We start from the raw sequence: 20,742 nt of genomic DNA, 5'->3' as shown, positions 1-20,742 counted from the left end.
CGCTCTCAGGCACCCATAGGCCTACCACGCACAGAAGGACACGCACATTCACTCTTAAGCTCCCTCTCCGCACCCCTCCTCCGAGTCCTGCGTCCCTGCCTTCCATTACCTCCAAACGCCTGCGAGGGCTGGGGGCGATGGGGCTGGGGGCGCTCCCTCGGACCTCGGAGCCAATCACCGGATGCCTAATCGCTCCTTTGGCCGCGGAAGGGGGTGTGTGCGTGTGTCTGTGTGTGTGTGTGCGCCCCCTCCTTCGCACCCTCCCCAGTCCCGCCACCTCCACCCCCCTTCCGGCCCGCGGCAGTTTCCGAAATCGCCCGGCGGCCGAGAATTCATTAGCGGGGGGCGGATGTAAACGCAGCGCGGTGGAACGTTTTAATTAGGCCTGAACAATAAACAAGCTAAACGAGGCGCGCAGGGCTCCCTGGCGGGCCCTCAGCCTCCTCCGCGCGGCGCGGACTCATTACGGCTGCAGCCAATTTCATGCCGTCGCCGAGCGCGGACCGGGCAGGGCCGGGGGCGGGGGCGCGTTCGGGGTCTGCGGGGCGCCGAGCCGGGGCGTCGGGGGCCGGGGCGGCCACGGGGCGGGGGGGGGGCGCGGCGCTGCTGGGCCGGTGCCCGCCCCGCGGGGGCCGCCGCTCCCCCACTTCTCCGCCATCCATCTGCCTTTCTCAGTGTCCTTGAGATGAAGGTCCCTCCCCACGCCAGCCGGCCGGTGCGAGCTCCCGGCTTTCTTTTTCGGGCCTAGCTGTTCCTCCCTTCTCCCCCCTCCCCTCTTTTCCCTCTCCCACTCTTTGCAGCGGACTCCAGCTCCCCCTCTCCGCGCGCTGCCGCTGCCTCTGGCCCTCGATCCCTCTCTTTGCCGCAGTCTCCATATCTCTTCCGCGGGGTCTCTCCCGCCCTCCCGTTTTCAGACTTTTCGCCTGGACTTTATCTTTCCTCCCCAGGCCCCAGCTATCGTTCCCTCCTTGGCGTGGGAGACCCTGTAGCCCGGTTCCACCGCGTCGTTGCCCTTCGGGGCTGTTTACACCCGCCTGGACCACCCCCCCTTACCCCCCCCCCCCTCCCCCGCCTTCCCCGCCGTGTTCTCCTCCGCCCTTCCGCGCTCTGCCGGCTCCCAGTCCCAGTCCTGCCCCTCGGTCTGTTTCTGCTTGTGTTTCTGCCCGCGTTCTTTCTCCGACTGCCTCTTCTCCCGGTTTCAGGTGTGGTCCCTGGGCTTTGCCCCCGCCCCCTTTCCTGGGGGCTCCTACGACCCAGCCAGAGTACAAGTTTGGCCTGTCTCTTCCTCTCCCTTCCTGCTGGGAAGCTTCAGGCATTGCTTGCTGGTTCCCAGTCTCTTTCAGGACTTCTTCCCAAGTCGTGGGGGACAGTGGTTAAGCTGGTCTTGGGCTGAGTGTGAATCCTAGCCCTGTTCCTCACCATGTAGCCTCTTCACCTGGACTCACTCACCTGTAAAATGTGGGACATAATTTTAGGGGCATCATGGAATTGCAGTGAGAATTGGCGCCGGGGTAAGGAACACAACATTCTCGGCACATAGTATGTACTCAAATCTCCCCTGTCTCCTTAGACTGGAGTTAAAAACAACATTTAGAGGCAAGAAGAACCAAAGTAATAGACTGTGTAAGCCCAAACCGCTTGAATATCAGGAATTTCACACGGTTCAACCTAACAAATGCTCTGAAGTCTGAACACAGGAAATGCCTGTGAGTGTGGACAAGAAGGGAGGATGGGGATTGGATTGAACCACAGAACACAGGAAACCATGTGAATGAGTGCACTGGCCGGAGCAAATTCAAACCCAGGGAGGATGGAGGCTGCCCAAAGTCCAACCTGCCTTCATCCTGCGGTGGCAGTGCTGTCCCTGCAGTCCTCTGTCTATGCAGTCCCGGGCCTGTGTCTGCTGGGCACTGCAGTGAGTCTGGGAGTTCAGCTCCCCCCAAATTCTCATCTCCAGACAGGAACTGGACTCCTGGAGCCTCAGGCCTATGTCCTCTTCTCCCTTTCATGCATGTGACACACACACACACACACACACACACACACACACACACACACACACACCTAAAGGTGCCCTGGAATTTCTAGAACAAAGCACTACCCCACTAGAGATCCATTCTTTCCAGCTGCTGCTTCCCTGACACAAAGCCTCATAGGGCAGTGTAGGCTTAGAACTCTGTCCCTGCTTGGGTTTCTTTCTCAGTTCCCTCCTTTCTCCCAGGGAGTGGAATCACTGAGTCACACACTCTACCCTCTCTATGTGTGCTGGGCACTGAAGGGAGATCCCAAGGGAGGAGAAGGGGCCTTGCCCTGCGGGAGCCCCTGGGCCACTGGTAAGATGAGGCTTAGAGCCAAGACAGAGAGGCGCACCCGTCTGGGTGCTCCCTCAGCAAATGTAGGTGATCTGAGTTGATTCAGAGCAATGGGACCAGGCCCCATACCTCAGATGATTGGAGCTGGCAATGACCAAAGGAGGGAAGATGGAGGAAGACAGAAGTCTAGAAGTTTTCCATGAAGATAAGGAGACTGATATCCATTTAGTTAGCAAGGAGTGGGAAAATGGAGAGGAGAGGATCAGCTAAGCCAGAGCTCTCAGCAAGCACATGATCTTGGGACCGGAGATATGAACCTTGGAGACAGGTGAGGAAGAAATGTGTGGGTGTGCATTTGTGTGAGTGTGTGTGTGTGTGTGTGTGTGTGTGAGTGTTGGGGGATGTGTGCTAGGGAAGCAGAAGAATGGAGGAAGCAGGGTCCGCTGGAGAGAGGGGGCAGAGAGCTTGGGTTGGCCGTCCAGGGGTGGCATGTGACGGGGTGGCAGTGGTGGTGGGGATGTGAGGCAGCCATGTAAGATGTACCATGGTTGTAGCTCCACGGTGACCCTGGGCTGGGCCAGCAAGATGCTGCGAAGCTAGGCTGACTTCCCTGGCCTTGATGTGTCCTCATATGCTGCGAGGATGAATGAGCCTGGATTTCATAGGCTAGTGAGCCATGGCTGGGTGGAGACAGCTGCTCAGGCCATGAAACGTGGGGAAGAGGCCTCTGGGGGTCAGTAGACAGAAAAAGGGAGAGGAGACAGGGATGGGGATAGGGAAGGGTAATGAGAAGACTGAAGGCTTTGAGACCTTTATCCTATCTTCTTTACCTACCCCTTCCGTGGATTGAATGATGTGTTTTAAAGCTAAAAAAATCTTCAGTAAAGGATCTGGTTTTCCCTTTCGTCTTCGGAGGGGAAGATACTACATCCACTTCACAGATAAGGCCTAAACTTGGCAAAGCTTCCCTGGGCAGAATATGTTGGAAAGGGTACTAGGGAGGCACGTCTTTTGCCCTCTGGGGAGTAATGTCTCCCTTACACAACTAGGCCGCAAGCTTGGCTGCTTCCCAGGGCAGAAGCTGCAGGGGGGAGGCGCCACGATGCAGTTGTTTGATTCTTTGCTCTGCCCCTGACCAGCTCTGTGACTTGAGGCAAGTTGCTGAACCTCTCTGTGCCTTAGTTTCATGATCTGTAAAACAGCAATACCAACACCTGCTTCTGTAGTTACTTATTGAGGATAAAATGAGATTTCTGCAAAAGAACTGTGTACAGTTGTAAAGATTTGTAAATTCAAATATACTTTGCTATCTTCTCAACTTGTTCTCCACATATCCACTGAGCACGTCAGCCTCCTGTCTCCCAAGCCCTTTGTACCCCCCCTCCCCCCCGCCTCTGAATCTGGCATCTCCTTCCCTCTGATCTTGCATTATATTTTCAATCTCTGTTTCCAGTCTCCTTTCCGTAGGTCCCTCAGCACTTGAAGGATGTGGCTACACTCTATTAACTTATATGCAGTTTCCCCCCCCTCTGCCAGGGTTTCTTGTCTTGTGTGTGTGTCTCTCTAGTCTCACATTCCAGAGAACAGGGCCCTGTTCTTCTCCTCCCTTGGGATGCCTTCTTTTCCCCCTAGGGTGCGTTCACAGGGCAATTCCAAAGAATGGACAGTGAGAGGTGCAGAGAGGTTGAGATCAAACTGGAGAGGGAGGCCTCGGGGGATAGGACAGCAAACGAGGTGTCTACTTGTGGGGCTCTTACCTTGTGTAATTCTTCTTCAGAATGTTTGCCATGACTGGGGGAGAGAAACAATCGTCTCCCTCCTGGAGCTAAGGGTCAGCAGGGAATTATTTTCCTAATGTTTAGAGAGACTATATTTCGTTCCCTGGCGTGGGGATACATCATCTGGAGGTCAATCCCACATGAAAAGAAATTGCAGTCAAGAGACGGCTTTCCTTTTCCTGTTTGGTGTGTGTGTGTGTGTTTCTCTTGTTCTAGCATTTACCACCCCTAGCTCTAAGGAAATCCTTCCCAAGGTGTATTCTAAATTTCTTTTGCTGAAATTAAGCCCATCTCTTTAGTGGGGGCAATTTCTAAAATCCAGGATCTTGTTGAATGTCTTTCATAAGAGATGTGTATACGTGGGGGAGGAGGAGAGTAAAGGGTAGAATTTGGAGGAGAAATGTAATTACTCAGCTCCTGGCTTTAATTACATGTAAGCCCTGGACATTCTGAACTTTATTAAACTTCTAAGTGTCCATGGGGGTGGGATCGATCTGGTGGGTTTTATTCCCTGGTCTTCTCTGCAGGACTTTGCTGGAGGGTTCTCTTTCTACCCTCGCTCCCCATCCCCAGCCTTTGGCTACACATGTTTTGCCGTGCTACAGGTGGCGCTCGAATTAGCTCTTCCAGAAAGAAGGCCATCTATCACCTGTCCAGTCCAGGTGTCTCACTGGCTCTCTTTATCTTTCTCGGATTCCTTCTCCCTAAACCCAAATGCTCTCCCCTGACACCAGGTTTTTTGATAACCCACTTAACTGTTTTGGAGAGAGGGGCTCTTTCCGCAGGGAGCCCTGTCTCCTCCTAAGCTGCTTACTAATTACAAACAGAAAGCCTGGTCTGTGAGGTTAGTCCCTCCCAAGCTCCCTGGCTTGGTGGAGGGAGCCAGGAGCTGGGGGATTTAAAGTGCAATTTCCTGTACCTTTTTCATTTCCTGCTGGGGGTTGTAGAGAGCAATAAGCAAGGTGGGTGGGCAGGCCAGAATGACTGGGCAGGTGGGGGATGGGCTGGGGAAGCATCCCTCCATCCACTCTTCTGCCATCTGGCATCTCCCCCTTTCCAGCTCTCAAGGTGAGTTCCTTGGGGAAGAGGCGCTTGAGAAATCAGTACCTGGCATTCCTTTCCACCCCCCTCTTCCCTCCCTGAAATAAAGAAACTGAGTAGAGAGGACTGGGAGATGATCCAGGTCCCATGATTAGTATAATAGATGACAGGACAGGAAGGAGTCATAGCTATCAGTTGGAGCTCCTCAGGTAACAGATGGGGAAACTGAGGCCTCGGAGAGGGCATGCAACCTGCTCCAAGTCACATATCTGAGGGTGGGCTGGTGTGACTGGGATTTACCTGACTCCTATGACTCTCACTTCAGTGCTCTTTACTCCATCAGGGTAGGCTGTGGGTGGCTGATGTGTCTGTGTGTGCATGTGTACCGGGGTGGGGATGAGATGGGATAAGGAGTAGGGGGGTATGGGGAGGTATCTAGACAGCTAGGGCTCCAGGTTCTAGAATATTCACTCTTTGGTGGGTTTTGTAGAAGAGCACCAGGGAAGTCCAATCTTGCTGAAGGCTTTTGTGAGTTGGTCCAGGAAACAGACAAGTGGATATAAAAGAGAGAGGGAGGCCCCGTGGCCCTTGGAAACGATTAGCACCGCATCTCATCTTACCCTCTCCACAGTCAGAGGTGGACGGGGTGGGGGAGGGGGGCACGGCAGAGGACAAAGGAGCCAATTATTGAGTGAGTGGATTAATTGATTAATTGTCCAGAAGCTTCCAATGCTCCCCCAACAATGACATCCCCTCCCCCCCCCCCCCCCCCCCCGACCCCAGTCAGGCATGGCCTCGGTTGGCCCGGATTATTAATTAGGGCTTGAAGTCATTTAACGATGATTTCATTATCGACGTGCTGTCTGTCTCGGGCTCAGCCCGGTTGCCAGGGCGACTCTGATCGATTGTCTTCCGGTCTCCTACAAGTCAGCCTACCCCTGCCTCTCCGGAGCCTGGCTGTTGGCGAGCACTCCCTAGCGGTCCCCTCTGGTACTGCAGGGCTTCCTAGTTACAGGCTTTTTGTGTGACCCAGCCAACAAAATAGGTGTAGAGCTGCCTCGGGGGTCCTTTGGCCGGCCTGGAGCCTGGGCTGCCCAGCTTTGGTCCCTATTCCAGATATACTGGCCTATCGAGCTGTTGCCAGGGACTCTGGGAATCGAGTCCTCTTTTTTCCCTGGTTTGTGGAGTCCTTCTGACTCTGTTCCCTGGTGGCCATCTGGCTATCTACCCATACCGCTTTGGAAGGGTGTAGGAAGAGGAAAGTGACCTCAGTTCTTGTCCTGAAGCCTCTGAGCTTAGCTCTGGGAGGCCCAAACCAGCTGTGATAGGTTCTTCCTGCTGCTAAAGAGACTCCTTAGGCTCTACCTATAACCAGATATCTGGCCTCTGGGACCTGAAAATGTGGCTGGCAGGGAAGGGGGTGAGTAGAACAATTCCTCTTTAGATCGCTTGAGTTAATGTTCTTAGGGTCTCCCTTGCCCCTCAGGGGAGCTAGGGGAGCTGGGCTTTGCAGAGCCCCGAGGAAGCTTGGGGGCAAAAGGCAGGGTCCCACTTGCCATGCTGTGTTAGGTCTTCAGAAATTTGGCTGGTTGCTTTCTCGCTGGTCCCTTAACACCTAGATTCACTCATGTACACTGGCCTCAAGGTTTCTGCTCTCTGTCTCAGTTTCTCCTTTTGTGGATTTCATATGTATATTCGTGGGGCCCTTTAGTGAAGAGCTGCTTAAAGGCATTGATCGTGACTGCTCAGAATGTGTCTAAATTGTTGATTCCAAATTAACGGACAGTCACCAGCATCTTATTTTGCTTCTACGTTGCATGGTGCTTATGTAGCTCTCAATGCAGACACTGTCCCCGTCCTCACCCTCTCCTCACTCTTCTCCAAGTGATCCCTAACCCCAGTCTGTCCCCAACACTTTCTCCAGACCTTGTCTGCCTCCCTTGTCTGCCTGCCTCTGTTTCACTTTCTCCTTGGCCCCCACTCCCCCTGCGCGCTGGTCGTGCTAGGCTGCATTCACTCTCAAAAATTTAGGGCCGAGCTTCAGGCCTCCTTTGATTGCAGCATTTTGGGGAGGAGGGTAAGGGAGGCAGTTTTTATATCCGAGTAGCGGTCTCTGGGATCCCCAGGTTGGCACTGGGAGGGAGCCTGGGGCAGTGATGGCAGCGGCTTCACCCTATCAGCTTTCTGGGCACATCCGCCACCCAGCAGCACCTGAGAGGAGAACCGGCTCAGCAGCGAGCCGAGTGAGATTGAAGAGAATCATAAAGAAAATATATATCCCCCTCCCCGGCCTCGCTCCCTCCTCCTGCTCCACACTTGCCTCCTTCTCTCTCTTTGTCTTGCTCCCTCCCCCCTCCTCACTGCCTCCCTGTTTTCTTTGTTCCTACTTTGCCTCCTTCACCTTTATCTCCGTCATGCAGGCAGATCTATCTGTCTGTCTATCCGTCTCTCTGTCTGTCTGACTCCAAATATATTTTGGTCGGCGATTTTCCAGGACTGCGCCTGCCCTCAGCTTTTCCTTCTCCCTGTCTCCCTCCCTGCTTCCCTCCCTCAGTCTCTGAGGGTCTCTCTTCCCATCACATCTTTATGAGGTTCACCGTGTGTGCCTTTCAGTTTCTCCATCCACATCTCCTCCGGTCTCTCTAATTTTGCTGCCTCCCCCATCCTCATTCCCTCTCTGGCCCTCCCTTCCTTCTCTCTTCCTTGCTTCTCTTATCTCTGTCTCTTTCCCTGCCTCTAGCTCACATCCCTGCCTCCTCTCCACTTCCCTCCTCCCGCCCCTCAAGGTGCAGATACTTCGTGTGAAATCACCTGGATGGGCTCCAACTGCCAGGTCCCCCCATTCTGTACCCCCTCCTCTGGGAGAGATTTATGGCCCCAACCTCGCATCCTCTGCATTCCCCCCCCCCCCCCCCCAGCCCTGGGCCAGTTCTTTTCATTACCTGGTGATTATCTGGGGGCCCTGGCATTTCCCCCAGCCTCCCACCCTCTACCCAGCAGGCAGTGAATAGCACAGGGAGAAAAGGGGAAGGGATTGCTCTTGGGACCAGATGCAAGGACACGGAGACCCTCCCCCTTTACCCGCCCTTCTTTCCCTCAAGCAGATGCACATCTGGGAAAATCCCAGCTTGAGGCAGGGGAAGACAGCCTAGGACTGTTGGAACAGACATAAATCAAACACCCAGATGCCCCTCCCCTACTGTTCTGTCATTACAGCCATCCTTCCAATTCCTGCCTGTCTCCTTTGCCCCTAGGAATTTTGGCTCCGTAGTCCTGGCTAGGCCACTCATCCACTACCCAGCATAGTGCCTGGAACAAAGGAGGTGCTCAATTAATACCTTTGGTCCATGCCTAATGGAGATGTGTTGGGCAGAGTCCATGTGATTTTAAGGTTTTCCTCAGTTGGAGGTTCTTTCTGGGATCTGGGGCAATGCTTTCTGCTCCAATTTCAATTCTCTGTCTTAGTATAGTTAGTATAGACTCCATCCCTTGACGGTCCTGCCGCTATCCTCCTCTCGCCTCCCTCCACCTCCACCTCAGTCTTTACCACACCTGATTTAGGATGTAGAAGAATCTCAGCACTGCCAAGTAAAGGCAGTGGTGCCCCCTTTCCCTGACACTGATGGCTTCTTGGGCCACTCACTTGTGCATTTAGCCCTCGGTCTCTAAATAGGCCCCACCTTCTCCATCTCTGAGAATTCTTGCCTCTGTTTAAAGACTAAGGCTCAGGGAAGGAGGAGGCACCTTCCTCTGGTCACTCTTTCAGCATGTTGGAAGCCCTACGCTTTGAATGTCTAGAGCAGGAAGCTCTCCGGGCAGGGACTGTATCTGTTTCTTTATTTCTTGCAGCACAATGCTCAATGCACATTCTGTTAGAATATGCTATGAACGCTGAATGACTGTCTCAGGAAATCCCTGGTGGTGAACTTGTGCCAGTTCCCTTTTAGTTTTATTTCTGGAGCGATTTGAAATGCGGTGAGGGGGTAGGGATGGATGGTGGTAGTACAGGAACCTAGTAGGATAACCGGGCGAGGTGGCTGGTGGGTGCTTCTATCTTTGTTTAAAGGACTCTTGAGTGGGTTCCTTAGCTGGATCTGGGATCCCAACTCACCACAGGCTGGGCTCCACTGGCTCCCCACACTCTCCGGTCAACTGGGACCTCCTCCATGCCCAGGACCCTGGAAAGAGTGTTTACTTCTTCTTTTTTTTTAGTGTTTATTTTTGAGAAGCAGAGAGAGAGGGCAAGTTGGGGAGGGGCAGAAAGAGAGGGAGACAGAGGATCCGGATGCTGAAAGCAGTGAGCCCAATGCAGGGCTCCAACCCACGAACCTGAGATCATGACCCGAGTGGGTATCAGATGCTTAACCGACTGAGCCACCCAGGCACCTCAAGAGTGTTTACTACTAAATTCACACCTAGGGGTGCCTGGGTGGCTCAGTCGTTTAAGCGTCTGACTCTTGGTTTCAGCTCAGGTCATGATCTTGCGGTTTCGTAAGTTCAAGACCCACATCAGGCTCTGTGCTGGTGGCTGGGACCCTGCTTGGGATTCTCTCTCTCCCTCTCTCTCTGCCCCTCCCCCACTCGCACTGTCTCTGTCTCTCTCAAAATAAAGAAATAAACTTAAAAAAAATTTAAATTCACATCTTGCTGCCCAGACAGGGCCCCGCTAGTCTTCCCTTGCCCACCTCTAGCTTTCCTCCTAGAAGGGGGCTGAGCCACCTTCTTCACACTTTTCACTCTTCCCAAAGCACCCCACCCCACCCCGCCTGCCTGAGCCCCGCCCCCATACTCCCTCCAGGGCCCGCCCACCCCTAAACTCAGCTCCATATCCTGACTCTGCTTGGCCAAGCTTCTTACCTCTCCCTGGGTTTAGCTTGCACTTTCTTCTCAGATGTCTCACCTCTGAGGTAGAAAAAACCCATGGGTAAGTGATTTCTCATGTTTATGGAGTTGGCAAGAACACTGGGACCGAGCCAGAGAGGAAGAAGTCTGGGCTTGGAGTGCCACTGGCTGTCCAGGCCCTGTGGGGTGTGAGCAGAGGTTATTTGCTGGTGCCCAAGCTAGACTTGGATTGGGGGGTGCAGACCAGTGGCCTTGCAAGTTTGGGAAGGGCAGGTGGCTTTGCTGGGGTCAGAGTGATTGGGAGGCCAAGACTCTGTTCTCTAGACCAGAAAGGTTCTTGGCTCTGCTGAAGAAAACGAGTTAGGGGAGGTTAGTCCCTGGCGCTTCTCCTTCAGCGTCCCTTCCCACCTCTTTGCCCTGCCCTCCTTCCTGGCCTTTCCTTCCTGACCTGGTCCAGAACTTGTTTTGTTCATCTTTGTCTTTCCCACAGGGCCCCAGCACATAGTATGCTTAGATGTGTTCTTTGAGGGAATGAAGGTTCTTCCACCTGGCTCTGCTGCCTCTGTCATGTTTTGTCATGCTTTCTCACTGGAGAGTCTGAAAGCCTCTGTGTCATATCTTCGTGGGGTGGGGGTGTTGCCGTGGGCTTCGCAGACGAGCAGGTCCTGTTTGGTAAGGTGGCCCACCATAAGGAGAGAGGGTCCGTGGGTCTTCTTCCTCCATGCTCAAGCAGCTAGATATCTATTTTTACAGCTGTTGAAGGTATCTCCCTGCCTTTCTTATCTAATGTAAACAAGCTGTGGTGGGGATTGATTATAAGCCAAGTCAGGCTATAGGAGGAAAGATTGCTGAGTTCCACTGGGGTGTGGCTGCCTAGTGGTCTTTAAAACACTGTATGGAGTCTTGTCTGAGGTCCCAAATATATTGTAAATGAGCCAGTGCTAAATAAACCTTGCAACTTGATGGCTCTGTTCTCTCTCTTGGAATCTATCAATTTTATGTACATGATAGGCATATTTATTGATTGATAAAGGCTTGGAGGAGAAGCCTGAAATAGGACTGGCTTCCTGGGTCGCCAAGAGACATTTTGCTGTTATTGCAAAACGTATTTGCACCTCTTTAATTTCTAAGGCTCTTGGAATCTTATACTGTTCTCCACCCAGGCTCCCCCGACCCCAGTCATGTACCCTGTGGGCAGTACCCCTTTGCCAGAAGCCCAGACAACACTTATCTATGCATGACGCCGGTTTTATTGATTATATGTGGCAAGTGTTTCTTTCTAGCTTGTCTTTATCTTCCCCTCTAGCAGTTTTTGGGCACCTTTTCTCCATTATCAATTGATATGTGTTATGTGCCTCCAGAAGCAGGCTCATTTTAACCTTAGTTTAAGCAAAATCATGTGGAAAAGTGAATTTCCTTTCCAAGCATATTCCAAATTGATAAAAAATGATTTTTGGATTATATTCTTTTGGTTTATCTTTGTCCCTTTTTATTTTGTTATTGCAGAAATCACAAAGCAGACTGGGGATTAGAAACAACAAGGAAATAGGGATAAAGAGCGTCCCTTAAAAAAGTGGTGGCGGAGGCTCTTTGTTGTACATTCTGATGCATGAGCTGGGGTGAGGCAGGTGGGTCTTTTTTGTTTAATTAAAAAATTTTTTTACTCTTTATTTATTTTTGAGAGAGAAAGAGAGAGAAAGAGAGAGAGAGAGAGACAGAGCACAAGTGGGGGAGGAACAGAGAGAGAGACACACACACAGAATCCAAAGCAGGCTCCAGGCTCTGAGCTGTCAGCACAGAGCCCAACACGGGGCTCGAACTTACCAGCTGCGAGATTATGACCTGAGCTGAAGTCGGACGCTTAACCGACTGAGCCACCCAGGTGTCCCTTTTTTGTTTAATTTTTAAAAAAGCGTCTTTAAGTAATCTCTATGCCCAATGTGGAGCTCAAACTCATGACTCCGAAATCAAGAGTCTCATGCTCTACTGACTGAGCCAGCCAGGCACCCCGAGATGGGTCTTGATGGAGGGGTCATATTGATCTATATTTGGATAAGAACTCAGGACTTTGAGACATGGTACAACTTTCATATGACGCAGACAATCTGGTATCTTTCCTACAGCAAAACAACACAAAACAAATTGACTGAACAAGGGAGATGGTGAGAGTGTGGGGCAGCTATGTGGGGCTATGACAGGAATCCAGCACAGTTTGGTGAGAGAGGACAAAGAGAAGGAGATAGTCAAAGTACTTACATGGGAGGACAGAAGGATACATTTAAAGATATGAAGGGAGGGGCGCCTGGGTGGCTCAGTTGGTGAAGCATCTGACTTCGGCTCAGGTCATGATCTCATGGCTTGGGAGTTTCAGCCCCGCATCAGGCTCTGTGCTGATGGCTTGGAGCCTGGAGCCCGCTTCAGATTCTGCATTTCCCTCTCTCTCTGCCCCTTCCCTGCTTATGCTTTCTCTCTCTCTCTCTCAAAAATAAATAAACAATAAAAATAAAAAAAAAAATAAAGATATGAGGGAAGATAACCAGAGAGATAGTCCGCCTTTCCTAGGCCACCTTGTGTGAAGTATATGTATTGCTGAGGGTGTATATTGGGAGGAGGTACATGGAAGAAGGAGCCGTGCGCTATGACCACTCACAACTGCTCGTCTCAAAGAGGAGACAGGGTATAGTGATAGATGGGACCACTGGATGAATTTCTAGATTCTGTACTTACCAGGAAAGGAAGGATTTGGCGGGGGAGGGGGGGGGAGGGACCAGCTGTTTAGCAAAGCATCTTGGAAAAAATGAGTGTGACTCAGTACTCATTGTAGATAAAGGCTATCCCACCCTTACAGTTGTAGTTTGGAAAATAGGTGGATAGGCAGATGGATTTCCTTCTACTGTTTTTTCCTGAGGACTTTTATTAGGTGTTCTGGATTGACAGGATTTGGGGTTGAGAGAGGTTGGGAGTAGAGAATCTTAGGAAGAAGTAGAGAAGAAATTAATTTTCACTGTTAACATCAATGTATCCCATCACTTTTGAATCCCTTAATTGTGCCTCTTTGGTGGCTTCCCCCAGCTTTCTTTCTGATTCTTGTTTGGAAAATCTGGGTTTTTTTTTTTTTTAAGTTTATTTATTTATTTTCTTGAGAGAGAGACAGAGAGGCAGAGAGAGAATCCTGGTCAGGCTTCATGTCAGCATGGAGTCCACCATGGGGCTCAATCTCACGACCATTAGTTCATGACCGCGAGATCATGACATGAGCCAAAATCAAGAGTTGGTCACTTAACCGACTGGGGCACCCAGGTGCCCCTGGAAAATCTAATTGTGATTCTTCCTGTGGCCCATGTAGTTTCTGAAGACCTCTAGGAGCGGAAGCTCAGGCTTGTCTGATTTGTCCAAGTTGATCATTTTGTTTTGGTGTGACAGAAGTGTTAAGAATTTCCAAAACTGGATTCTGACAGAAACGAAACCTGTAAATGAGGTCAGATTATGAATGAGGAACACCAGTTTTACCTCTGTCTTCGCAGAAGACACCTTGTTCACAACCATCTCAGAATGGTACTAGATGATATGAGTCTATACAGCCTCTAGAGAAAGCCTGGCTGTCTGCTTGTTTACCTGAATAATGGCACAATATTACTAGTATCATGTCTGCATGTAGCAGGGAGTCCATAGATATTGAGGGAAGGAAGCAAAAATGTCTTAGTCTACATCTACATAGATTTTGGTCCGCATTTGGGTGGGTGGATTTTGTCTACATACATTTGGTCTGGAGTGTGTTAGTCTATGTCAGGATGGGTTTTTGCTGACTCGGAATTCAGCTTCTGCCAGAGTAGGATGGGATGGGAGAGGTGCAGTACTGGGGGCGGTAGGGTAGGAGGTAGATGAGTTGGAGGAGGTGGCTGTGTCTCCTCTTGGTCTAGTGAGAAGACAGTTTGGGGCTGCCGTGCCTTCAAGTTCAAGTCTTAGTTGCCCCTAGTAATATTTACTTGCAGAATAAGGGTTTCTAGCCTCATTGAGAGAACATGAAGCAGGTTCTACCCTAAGGAATTTTTATTTTACAAAGGATTCTTCTCTCTCTCTCTTTTAAAAAGAAATTTAACGTTTATTTTATTTTGGGAGAGGGGGAGGGCCAGAGAGAGAGGGAGACACAGAATCCGAAGCAGGCTCTGAGCTGTCGGCACAGAGCCCAATATGGGGCCCCAACTCATGGACCATGAGATCACTACCTGAGCTGGTCAGACTCTTAACTGACTGAGCCACCCAGGCACCCCTAGAAAGGATTCTTCTAAGTAACGTTCAAACAGAATATAGTACAAAGTAAGATCATAGGTGGGAAGATGACTGGTAAGTGATCCATTTGGTGAGGTTGTTCTCAGAAGACTCCTGGGAGATAAGTTTGGATATTTATTTTCTTTAGTATGAGCTGAATTTGGTTACTTCAGCTTTCTTTCCAACCTTTCAGGGAAGCTGCCTGACCTTAACTTCTCTTTTCCCAGGGGAGAAGTAACACATTTATTACTACTGAAATGGTTTCTTTCTCTTTTCCTTTTCTGCACAGACCAAGACTGAGAATTATTATTATTATTATTATTATTATTATTATTATTATTATATTTTAGTATCTAGATCTGTATTAATCTCTATAGCAAATATTTAACTGGATCTGTATAATTGAGCAAACTGGATTTACTGTTTCAAGGTGTGGTGGATTTGTGTGTGTGTGTGTGTGTGTGTGTGTGTGTGTGTGTGTGTTTGGGGGCATGGAAGGAAGTCCTAAAAGATGTTCTATTAATTGGACCATGGCCCAAGGTGAAGATGTAGCTTGAACTGGGAAACAATCATACAAAATGCCAAGAAGGGACAGTTTTCCCAGGCTGACTGACGGTGTACAGAAGATACTCCCTAATCTTGCCAACACTGGAAAATGAGGTCTTTTCTACTCTAACTTTCTGTCAACTATGAAGCCATCTGGGATCTTGACATCCCCTTGCTATGACAGTTCATTTCTGATTTAGGAATAGCCTTACTGATTCATAGTTTATGTATTTTTTACTTATTTTGGCAGGTGGGGAAATATGCACAACATGCCCTTCATTGTGAATTTCCAGAGAGGGACGTTCTCTATTTGCCACCATTGTCTTGCACTGTGTGTAAATGAATGCGTGGTGATTTGGGGGTGTGGTGGTGGTGTTAATAATTTATGGGGGAAATGTTGCTTTTGCTTAAATTCTTTTGCACAAAGAGTCTCTGTGGCGCCTAAATTTTCCAATTTGGAATTTGCCTTTGTGTTCATTTACACTTAGTTGAAATCTGATCTTCAATAGACTGAATCCAGTCTTTCTCACTTAGAAACTTTGTGTGGTTTCCATTTGCGGGACCATCCAGTTTCTCACTTTAGACCCAACCCAAGCTATAGAGAATCCATCTGTGTAGTGATTTCGACAGTACAGGGAAAACGATAGCAAATACAGCACATTCCTTTCTCTGGGAGCTTATAGTACAAGGGCATTTCATGGATCCTTCCCCATCCTCCCGAGACAAGTCCTGGTGTATACACGATTCTGTCCTTTGACTATCGTCCCACTCCTCCATTCTGCAGGCCAGCCTTAAATGTAGTTATTGCAGTTTGAGTATCGTGTCATGGTGCCTACTGCCAAAGCATTAGATGACTTATTTTCCAAATTCAGTAAAGCAGTGGAAGTAATAAAACTCTGTGTTGTCTGTCTGTTCAGATGTCACACATCAAGGGGATGATGCTGGAGCAAATTGTAAATGTCACAGATCATGCATGCACTTGGTCTCAGCCGACGTGGGTTACTTTCTTTATACTTTCACTTTGTTGCAGTGAAAGAGATTTGGACCACAGTTCTTATTTCATATCTCTGACGTTGCCAAGCTGGGCTGTAGACCCTGGGGGTACTCCCTTGGTTGTGGCCAGTTAACTCTTTGTACCTCAGGCTTCAGCTGGGGAAAGAGAGGCAAGCCAAAAGCATCACCGGGCAGAAGCTGTGCTTCTCTGCTCCACCTCACCACACAACTACTCTTACCCTCTTTCCTAAAGGGGTGTTCTCCCAGTGCGAAGTTCTAGGCCACTGAGTTATGCCACTGGATAGTAATGAGGAGAGAGCAGGGGCAAGGAAGAGCATGCTGGAGAGATCAGATATCTATCTATAAGTGTGGCCAGAGAAGCTTCTGGAAGGAGGGTCATGCTGAACAGGGTTTGGAAAGAGCGTGTTCTAGGCAGAGAGGGAGAGTCTGTGAGGGCTGATGTTAATGCCAGCAAGATGTGCATGTGTGGGGAAAGATTTGTCCTGGTCAAGCAGAGAGACACAGAAGGTTAGTAGTAAGAGTAAATGGCAGAAGAACACTGAAAAGGAAGCCTTGGAAATGCAATCTTAGAAGTTTGGATTTAACAGAGAGCAGGATACTGCAGGTCTAGTTGTGGTGGTGGTGGGGAGGGGAGGGGGGGAGACACACACACACACACAAACAGAGAGAGAGAGAGAGAGAGAGAGAGAGAGAGAGAGAGAGAGAGAGAGAGAATCTTTGTAAGACTTGAAGAAAGTGTCATTTTCCAGAAGGAGGGTAGAGGGCACTCACACTTCAGTTATCTGCTGCAATGCAGTAGTGAGGAAGAATGTGATTTAGGGCTTTATCCTGCTTCAAGGAAGGGCAGCACTCTCTGATGGCTGCTGGGTGAATCTGAGTGAGAGCCCAGAGGATGTGATTGTTCAGAGTTACCAATTTTATGGACCAGGAGGGAGGACCAGAGACTATGGCAGGAGGCTGGCCCTGGATATACAGTATTCGTGAACTGTAGGAACCTAGTAGATGGAGGTCTAGTGTAGACAAGGTGTGCTAAGTGTCTAAGTGACTTCATGTCAGCTGAATTGAATTGAAGGCTGGTTGGTGATCCCCAAATATCTGAAACCAATGATTTCAGTTGGAATTCCTTAGATTTAATCCAAATTTTTATGCAATTTCCCCCAATAAAGTCAGGATCCTTAGAGGCTGCTTTGTCAATGGTCTTGTTTTTGGACATATTCAGGGTTTTCCTCCTTTTGAAACTAAAATAGAAAGGCAATCCTTTACCTTCTTTTTTGATCTTCCTATACTAATAGCATGTTCAGAATATCGATTATTCCTTATCTTAAGTCCATATTCTTTAACAACTTGAAAAAAATAATGAGGAGACACAAAAATAGACAAAGAGGTCCATATCGATGTCTGATGTCCATCAGTCTTCGTGCTTATTTCCAAGGATGATTAATAAATACTAACAATGCTCTAGGTGCTGTGAGCTCAGAGCTGGTCACAGACATGGGTCACAATGGGGAAGGCTGGTGCTCATTTTTTATATTCTACTCGGTCAGGTGTCTGGTTATCAACAACCACCAAACCAGAATATCAACCTGACACAGCTGAAGTCCTTTTCCCCAGCATCACCGTGAAGTTTTAGCTCTGCAATGGGGGAATTGTATTTTGGAAGTGACTGGTGAGCTGACATTTTTCTGGTACTGGGTTCCTCTGGGTTAAGGATAAAGAGGAGATTGCCATTTTCTGGCAACCATTCCCAGTCTGCTCCTGACTGGGGGCCAAGTCTGGGGAGCAAATGGCCAAGTGAATTAGGAAGCTTGAAAAGATGTTTTGTTAAACCATCCTCATTAAATTGGCACCGTCTGCCTTACTACTCTCTTTTGTCCCAGTTGGGGCTGTCCTTTGTGACAGATGTTTCCTAACGGTGTGTGCCAGCAACATCTGGAAGGCTTGGGTGATGGCTGAGGTTTGGGAAGGCCAAAACTGGAGGTTTTTAGGCTTTCAGGGAAATTGCAACCATCTTCCTGCTATTGGGTTCCCATTAAAAAAAATACCTGCTCCCCACCCCCTTCTTCCTTTATGCGATGAGAATGAAAGTTTCATTACCTTCTCTAGCATTTCCTAACCTCACTGAATATGTTTTTTTTTTATTCTCAAGAATGAGGTAGTGACTAGAAAATATTTGGAATAGGACAATGAAAGAGTAAAACGATGAAAGAAGTCTCAGGAGGGTGACTTATATTTGGCATCTAGAGATCTATTATCCTATATTTCTACTAAAAGCCAAGCTAAAGGAGGTGGGTTAAAGTTGTGGGTAGGAATTATAATTAGCTGTAAAATTATATCTGGGAACTATTGGGATGGCTATGGAGATGTTTGGAATCTTTCCTGACATCTAAAAATATAGTCTGGAGACATTTTGGCGCTAGATTGGGTTAGGATTTTCCTTTTTTTTAAAAAGTAAACTCTACACCCAATGTGGGGCTTGAACTCAAGACCCTGAGATTAAGAGTTGGATGCTGTACTGACTGAGCCAGCCAGGTACCTGCTCCCTTCTCCAGTCGATTGGATTAGGATTTTAGCAGGACATGGTTTAGATGGAGCTTTCAGATTTAATGATTCCTCCACTTCTAGCTCTGGCCTATCAGTATCTATTTGAGATGAAAGGGAAGACATTGGCAGAGGGTGACCTAGACACAAAGATAAGAACTGGCTCAAACATTCCTTTAAAAGCCATGCTGCAGTCTTGACCCTTTATGGAGGCAAGGTGCCATGGTAGAAAGAACATGGTCTTTGAAGTAACAAGGAACCAAGTTAAAATTCCAGCTCTTCTTTTTACTGGCTGTATGAGCTTAGGATAGTTGTCTCACTTCTCAGTCTTTAAAGTTGGAATAATAACACTTATTTCATTGGGTTGTTATGGGGGTTAAATGAAGGAACATATGTGCATTACAGCTTAACAAATTCTGATTCTCCTTCACCCCTTTCTCCATGTATCCCTAATTCTTTCATATAAATCTGGTCCCCCTATTTGCCTGATATAATTTTTCTCTGCTTCTAGCCTCTGCACATGTTCCCCCCATGCCTCTTACAGTTCAAGCCTAGGGCCCTGATTTATTAATTTGTGTTAGTCCCACAAAATGACAATAACAGTATGTACTTTTTATAACCGTACTAACATGAGCCAAGGTTGTGGTTTCTTTCCAGGCATTTTTGCTTGCTGACAATTTTGGTTGTAAATCAAAGACAAAGGAGTTTTATCTTCCCACCCACTCCTCTGATCTAAAGTTCCTGATTTGGGCTAGATCATTCTGGGTGGGATTTTGTTGCAACCAAAAGTGATGGCAAGCTTGTTTATAAAGGCCATTCAGGGAATAAGAATCCGTAACTTTTACTACTGGGACATTCTTGTTTTCTTCCTAACTTTTTGGTTTGAAAAATATCAAACCTATAGAGAGTTGCAGGAATAGTGTAATTAACACCCATTTATCTTTCACCAGGATTGATTGTTAATATTTTTCTACATTTGCATGCTCTCTCCAGTGCTCCTGTGTGTGTGTGTGTGTGTGTGTGTATGAAATATGGTCCATAGTTTACTAACTGTCCAATTTTTTTAATAGTAAAATGTTTCTCCCTGATCCAGGTCCAATCCAAGGTTTTGCATTGCATCTCATTGTTGTGTCTCTCTCTTTTAAAAAATATTTTATTTATTTTTGAGATAGAGAGAGACAGAGTGTGAGCAGGAGAGGGGCAGAGAAAAGGGGAGACACATAATCCGAAGCGGACTCCACAGTCTGAGCTGTCAGTACAGAGCCTGACATGGGGTTTGAACTGTGAACCACGAGATTGTGACCTGAGCTGAAGTCGGACACTCAACCCACTGAGCCACCCAGGCACCCCTGTGTCTCTTTATTCTCCATTAATCTGCAACAGTCCCTCAGGCTGTCATTCCTGACACTGACAGTTTTGAACAGTTTTATAGAAAGTTAACTTTCTGTAGAAGGTTGTTTTGTAGACTGATCATTAAAATTTTTTTTTTAAATTTTTATTTATTTTTGAGAGAGAGAGTGTGCATGAGCAGAGGAGAGGGAAGGGGCAGAAAGAGAGGAGGAGAGAGGATCTGAAGCAGGAACTGCACTGATAGCAGAGAGCCCGAGGCAGGGCTCGAACTCATGAACCATGAGATCGTGACCTGAGCCAAAGTCAGCCACTTAAATGACTGAGCCACCCAGGTGCCCCTAGACTGATCATTTTTATCATTAGATTCAGGTTACACATTTTGGGCAATAATATTATATAAGAACATTCTTAAAGACAAGGGGTGCCATGTAAGCAGGGAGCATGTTTTCTTCCTTCCCATTGTGTTTGTAAGATCAAGCACAAGGACTTAGAAGGTGTCCTTCTAAGAAGGTGCTTACTGTTGAATGAATGAATGAATGAATGAATGACCAAAGACTTTTACTGCTACCTAGGTCTATTATTTTTCTACTTGAGGAGAGGAGGAAGAGCAGCCTTCTCCTATATCCTGTTCCCATTTTTATTAGACATGTTTGAAGGCTTAAAGGGAACCTAAGACCTCTGTAATGAGCCCATAGAGAAGGGAAATGAGGTGGGGACTATGATGTGAGGCAAGCTGTGGAGTCTCTTTACCCTGGGGGTGGGTGGTGATCATACTATGTTGAGACTGGACGGTGAATAAGGTGGTCGTCAGATGGAAAGAAACACAGCATGCAGAACCTAAGAGTACATGGTCTGTTTCCTTGCTGAGAGAAATTAGTTATTTAGGGTTCCAGATTTTATTATACTTCCCTCCCCTAACTCCCATTTGAATCCTAAGAATGGCTTGGTGAAAATTGATTTCTGTCCCTCCTCCTTTCGCAGTGGGGACAACCCCATATTTCTCTCCTTCTCTACCCTCCATCTCCCCCCTCCCCACCCACACAAGTGTGTAT

General features: G+C 48.4%; 1 protein-coding gene across 18 annotated transcripts in view; it reads left to right on the top strand.

Moving 5' to 3' along the window:
• The first annotated feature begins 9,928 nt into the window (after window positions 1–9,928).
• Window positions 9,929–20,742, top strand: part of LOC131519491 (cationic amino acid transporter 3-like) — a 112,367-nt gene continuing 101,553 nt past the window's right edge. For 15 of the 18 annotated variants that reach the window (XR_009265678.1, XR_009265680.1, XR_009265663.1 and 12 more), the window contains exon 1: window positions 9,951–10,055. The gene's annotated coding sequence lies outside the window, so the exon portion shown is untranslated. Of the gene's footprint in view, window positions 10,056–17,332; window positions 17,469–20,742 lie in introns of those variants that run through there. The other 3 variants (XR_009265669.1, XR_009265670.1, XR_009265666.1) reach the window with 3 other exon arrangements.

This window comes from Neofelis nebulosa, chromosome 8 (genome assembly GCF_028018385.1).
Source record: "Neofelis nebulosa isolate mNeoNeb1 chromosome 8, mNeoNeb1.pri, whole genome shotgun sequence".
NCBI classification, from domain to species: domain Eukaryota; kingdom Metazoa; phylum Chordata; class Mammalia; order Carnivora; family Felidae; genus Neofelis; species Neofelis nebulosa.
The sequence above is the reverse complement of the archived record's forward strand: the minus strand, read 5'-3'. Positions and strand labels throughout refer to the sequence as shown.